This window comes from Patagioenas fasciata, chromosome 1 (assembly GCF_037038585.1).
Source record: "Patagioenas fasciata isolate bPatFas1 chromosome 1, bPatFas1.hap1, whole genome shotgun sequence".
NCBI classification, from domain to species: Eukaryota; Metazoa; Chordata; class Aves; order Columbiformes; family Columbidae; genus Patagioenas; species Patagioenas fasciata.
This window is the reverse complement of record NC_092520.1, coordinates 170,007,815-170,013,951: the sequence shown is the minus strand read 5'-3', so window position 1 is coordinate 170,013,951 and position 6,137 is coordinate 170,007,815.

Here is a 6,137-nt window from a genome sequence, read left to right as displayed (position 1 = left end):
AGACTCAAAGTCTGATCTAATGAGAGTATAACAAAATCAGATGTCCATCATGCTGCATGCTTCTTTGCAGCACCCCTTGGGTGTAGCAGAAGACCAGGTCCCTGTAGAGCGGGTGAAGAAAATACTGACATGTGTTTTCAGTGGGATATGTTGGACTCAGAGTCCTAGGGAATGACTCCTGAGTTTGAAAATAAAATAAAAAAAATACTGTATGCTTGTCCTTATAAAAGGAGTAGCAAGATTTCATCGATACATTTCTTTTGCATCAAATTCTGCCTCTTGACACTTCCAATGCATGTTTAGTTGGTTTATATGAAAGACTGTCAGGATGATGACCTATCTGACCATATTTAGTAACAATATTTGTGTTAAGAGCTGGGACTCAGAAGCTCACCAGCAGCACAAGGAGAGCAAGCCAAATGCCTAATAATGAAAAGGAACCTTAGTGTCTCAGATCTTTTGATTAAAATCAATAGCACCCACCTAAACAACAGTTTGTAACTTTTTCACTTCTATTTCCAGCTGTTTAAAAATGACAAATAATAAGCAAAAAAAAAAAAAAAAAATTAAAAAAAAAAAAACAACGAAGTGTCATTAAGCATTTTGGTGTATTTAACACTGTCAATAGGCCTTCAAAGGCCTGGGCCAAACTACTTCCTCATTGTTAAACCATTTTAGCCATGGGGATGGCTTGGTCTGCACTTGTGTGGAAAAAGCAACGTGAAGAAGTGAAATCGAATGGGAGGAAAAGAAGAGGAATAAACATGGCATTAACCTTGACAGTGACACTTTTCCATAAAATCAGCATTAAAATGAGTATTTTCTGGTTTCTTTATTCTTAGGTAGAAAAATAGGGAAAATCTTGGAAAAATACCCTGTGATTAATAATGTTATATTTACACTTTACATTTTTTGCTTTGTTTTAAACCTGCGGATCATTTAAAGACTTGGGAACCTTCTCAAACATTCACCCCATTTGTGAAAAATACATCATTACAAAAGGTGTCTTCTATGTTCGAACCCAGTTGAAGTTCAATGAAGTGAGTAGACGTAGGATCCAGTGCACCACCCAAATCCTGCACATAGGTTAAGTGCAGGATACAATTGCTTAAATATAAGGCATCTCTCATCACTGAGGGACCTAGGCTGGGAAGAGGTGCCAAGCTCCAGGGAGGTCTGGTCCTTCTGCAGACCTTCCATCATGCCAGTCAGCCTCCAAAGATGCCTTTGGTGCCCACAGCCACTTCTAACACATCTGCATTCCTGTTAAAGCCAATGGAGATCCAAGGTTTGATTCAGTTGCCTACACGTTGGCATCTAAAGCAATGTGAGAACTCCTAAGGTATCTCAGATGTCTCCCCGGAGCTAGCAGATATGGCAGGGGACATATGAACCCTGATGTCTTTCCAGAAGGGTTAGCCTCAGACCAGATAGGACATTCCACAGCCTATCAAGTGGCATTAGATCTTCACAGAACTGATTGAACTCTTGGTTAGTGTATTCAAAGGAGTCTAGTGATTGATTCATTTAAGAAGCCTTCAGCTATCTGCTTAGGGTCAGCCTGAGGAGATCTCTAGTGCTTAGTTCTGCTGTCTTGGCATCTAACACCATTTGACAGACTATAGGTAACCCCATCTTGTCTCCAGATGCTGCTCCAGAAGGGCACTACAGTCCTGTAGCTTGTGTGCCAGGTTGGCCAGCCCTGTCTGAATGTCTCACACACCGGAAGTACCTCAGATACAACCTATGTAAGGAACATCATCCCCCCCCCCATTCACTCTATGGTGAATTAAAACACTTAGCTCTTACGTAGACACCAACATGTACGTTCTTCACCTTGAACTGAGTTTCACATGTGCCAGAGAACATCCTGTGTTATTTTCAGAGTCATGCACACAGAGAATTTATCTTCGAGTGCTGAATCTCTTAATAGATAAATGGAAATATTTTTGTTGTATCGAGGAACACGGCAACACAACAAACACTCAATGTAGGTGTTGCATGAAGGTAAAGATGCAAATACTACCAAACATGCAAAAGTTGGTGTGTATGTATACCAAGCTTTTAGAGGAGCTTTCCAAGATTCCCCGTTTTATGTGCTCTTTTAAAATGCTCCCACAGTTTCGGAAAAAAATAAATAAAATCTTCTATTTATCATCTAGGGTTTGAACAGGAAACCATCAAGCTACTCATATTAATCTATGCAACTTTGTGATTTATTATCACTCCCCTCATCCCATCTATTTTCTGTGCCTCAGATGTGCAATTAACTCCATATTGTCAGACCCGTCTGCTTATGTCTACACAGGACGTGTCTGTACTGTCATAAAAGCACAAATTCCCTGATCACCAATACTGCCTTGCACTTCGAGGAAGCCGTCTGGCTCTCCAGGAGGAGAAACTTCATATAGAAGCAGCTTGGACTCAAATCATTTCCTGATGCAAGCAGTGTGGATACAGGCAGCTTGAGACCAGAGCGGTGACAAATGTGACCTCGCATCCGAGCAGTGTGGCTGCCAGGGTGACATGATACCCTGCAAGCACTGTGGACGTGCAGGGGCACCACCCCTGACTGGGGTGCTGCAAACAAGTGACAGCTTCCACATCAACAACAGCAAAAGGTGGCTCTGCATTTGTTTAAAGCTCGCTTTTCATGGTTTTAACTTACAGAAGACTTTCTCCTCGTCCCTCCCTTTTCGCCAGTTCTCAACACTCAAACCACAAAACCAGACCGATGTAATACAAACCTAGTGGAAACACAGAGAGAGGTACATGCATCCAGTCTTCACTGATACGCTGTGTCACATCAACTCTCTTTTCAGATCATGGAATCATAGAACAATTTGGGTTGGAAGGGACCTTCAAAGGTCATCTAGTCCAAGCCCCTGCAATGAGCAGGGACATCTTCAACTACATCAGGTTGCTCAGAGCCACTTCCAGCCTGGCCTTGAATGTTTCCAGGGATGGGGCATCTACCACCTCTCTGGGAAACCTGTTCCAGATGGACTCAGAAGCTTTGGTTAATCTACCCCTTTGTTGTTCATGAGTATCAAAACCTATTATTATTTTATAATTATGTTTGTATTTGACAGCAATTTAAAATTTTAGGCATTTTTAAAAGTGTAGATGCCTCATTTGATATAACAACTTATGATGCATCCGTCAAAAAGACCGTGTCAGTATCTTTTCAGTTTCATGAATGCAGTAAGCGTACACAGTGTATATAATGCCGAGTACCGCTTAAAAATACATTAAAACAATTTGCCATGTTGGAAAGGTTTTAACATTGAGTCAGAGGTGGTGTTTTCCCCTCCAGAGAATGTTTTTAAACATTATAGTAAGACAGGAGGTTGCATTGCTTTTAGGGATTTATTACATTTGCTTGCTTCTTGGCAGTATATTCTATATCTGGCATCAATTTTCATAAATGCCCAATGAATTTTAAATTTAATTACACGTGGGAAATCAATTTCTGTCTGTCTCAATAAATCACAACATTCTAGATGTAATGTCTGTGTGGTAGAAAGGAGCTGGGTCTTACATGTGTCTCTAAGGCTCAGGACTTCTCTTACCAGCCTTGAATGTTTTTAATGTGACCATTATTTAGAAGAATAAATGAAACTGTGAGAAAGGTTACAGGAAGGTGAATAATTTTAAGCAGGATGTCCCTGAAGGCAAACATGAAGCAGGATAGATATGGTAAAAGCAGCACATAGCGATTTTGTGTTTTACCTGTTATGCCGGAGCCAAATCTGTATTCCAAATTGATACCTTGCAATGGATTAGCCAATGTGGCAGCAAAGCTGCCCTAACCCAATGAAGGTATGAAATGTGCTTATTGAAAATCAGCTGACATGTTGTCCATTTACACAGGGGACCCACCCCCGCCCTCTAAGGAAAAAAAAAAAAAAAAAAAAAGGGAACTGTATCTATTTTGTGTTAAATCAGATATTGCGAAGATAGCAGAGACATGGTAAATCTCTGTTATCTCTAGAACAGGGTTTAGAAAGATAGGTGCTGTTTGGTGAAAGAAAAAGAGATAGCACTGTTCATTAGAGACATGATAGGCTACCAAAATATAAAAACAGCATAAAAAAATAAGATTTTTTGGAGGATTATAATCAGTTTGGTAATGGCTGCTAAAAGTGGCCATTTAGGACATAAAAGGAGTTTTGTGACAAGGCCTCAGGCTGTGTCTGAATGAATAATCGTCTCTGGAAAGGGGTTAAGCATATGCATGGCTGAGAGCCACCATTTCCCATTCACATTGCTGCCCTCAGCCTTCCTGTGAGCAGCCCAGGATTCAAGTCTCCCCTGGATGCTTTGGAAAACCAGGATTTGGGATTATTTTTCAGTGCCTTGAAGGAAAATACCTCGAGCCTCACCTAGACTTCATCTACCCAGACCGCATGGACAAGACCTCCAGCGTGTGTGGAGGTATCAGGAGCTTAGGTTCTTCCCCTCCAGAGACTTACAGGGGCTGAGAAGCTCAGGTGGAAACACATGCAGGTGAAGATGGTGCAGCAGGGATGGTGACTCAGCCAAGTCTTTCGAGCAGATCCAACATCCACTTAACCAACAGACACACATCTACACGGAACTGGGTTTAGATATTGAGTATGAGAAAACTGGAAGAGGATTCCAGCGATGTATGGCTATGGGAGGGTTAGTTTCCCAATGACAACTGAAGAAAAACCTGCTTCTGTTAAAGATGGAGATACTAATGTGACAAAAATAAATATAGCTATTTGAAAACTGTTAAACTTGTCATAAAAACAGCAAAGAGGGATGTACAAATATGTGGAATCACTGTGCATTAACAGTTTTCATAAATATTTTGATTAGTCAACAGTATTCCTCACTTTAAAGTTACAAGTTAGTAATACATTGGAATAATGAGAAAAGCCTGGTGAGTTTACTTTAGCCGTATACTATTTTTATGAGCTTCTGAAAGCACCATGATAAAGTGACCCTGAAAAAAACAAACAAACAAACAAACAACAAAACAAACAAACACACACACACACACACCCCCCGCCGTGTTTCTCCAGGCCACATCCTGTCCACACCGCCTCAGCAGCCTCACTAGAAACAGTGAGGACTGGAAAGCACTGCTGGAGGAGAACAGATTTCATTTAAAGTTTTAAACCAAAACACGTTTTCTGCGATGACACGATTAGAAACACAGAAACAGATGTGCAAGATTTTGAGGCCGTCATGAAAACATCCTGGCTCATAATGGATCCAAAACGAGAAGGGGGATCTGAAGTGCTCGTGTTTTGCATCAAACCCTCACTCATAGCTAAGAAGTAGCACACACACACCCCAACCACCTTCTGCAATTGCTGGAGGCACCGTGCACATCTTTCTGGGCAGGTTCATATAAACCCAAAGCCAACCTGCTTCAGAATGGATGCAAAAAACAACTTTAGCCCAGTCAGGGGGGAGTTTTCACCAGATACCTCTTGCCCCAAACACAGGCAGACTGTGCATGGCTGCCCAGTACATCCCGGGACAGAGCAGAAGGGCTGTGCAAGTATCAGTTAATTCAATGCAGGACAACCAGAACTGGAAATGAGTTAAAAGGAGCTGGCTGCATTTCAGAAACTTTAGTTTCAAAAGGACCAGTGTAAAGATGCCTCTAGTTTACAAAATAGGCCATCTGCAGGATGTGAGTTTACAAGTTTTTGCTTATTTAAGTTTCTGTAGTGAAACCTGAGACTGAAAAAGTACTTGATAGTTGGGTAACAGGGGCCTGGTAAGACCTGGGTTGTTTTTTATATGAACTGCCTTGAGAAGTCTCCACAAACAGCACACGTGGAGAGAATGTGAAGGACTTTGAGGTCCCCTCTAAATTGTGTTTGACCGTCACGTTTGGGCAGATGGGGCCAGGAATGGCTCCTGGAAGCACCGGCGAGCCGAGGGGAAACGTAGGAAAGAAAATAAGTAGGAAACGTGCTGCGGGCAAGCCTCAGGCTCCTTTTCTTCCCGGTACGGTACAGACCCGCCTGAGGGAAACAGGTGCCCTGGGGGACATGTCGGGGGCAGCAGCAGCCCCTCAGGGACCGGCTCCGAACGCCCCATCGGTTCAGCCCCACGCCCGCCCGTCGTGCGGGGCCCCGTCGCTCCCCGCCCGC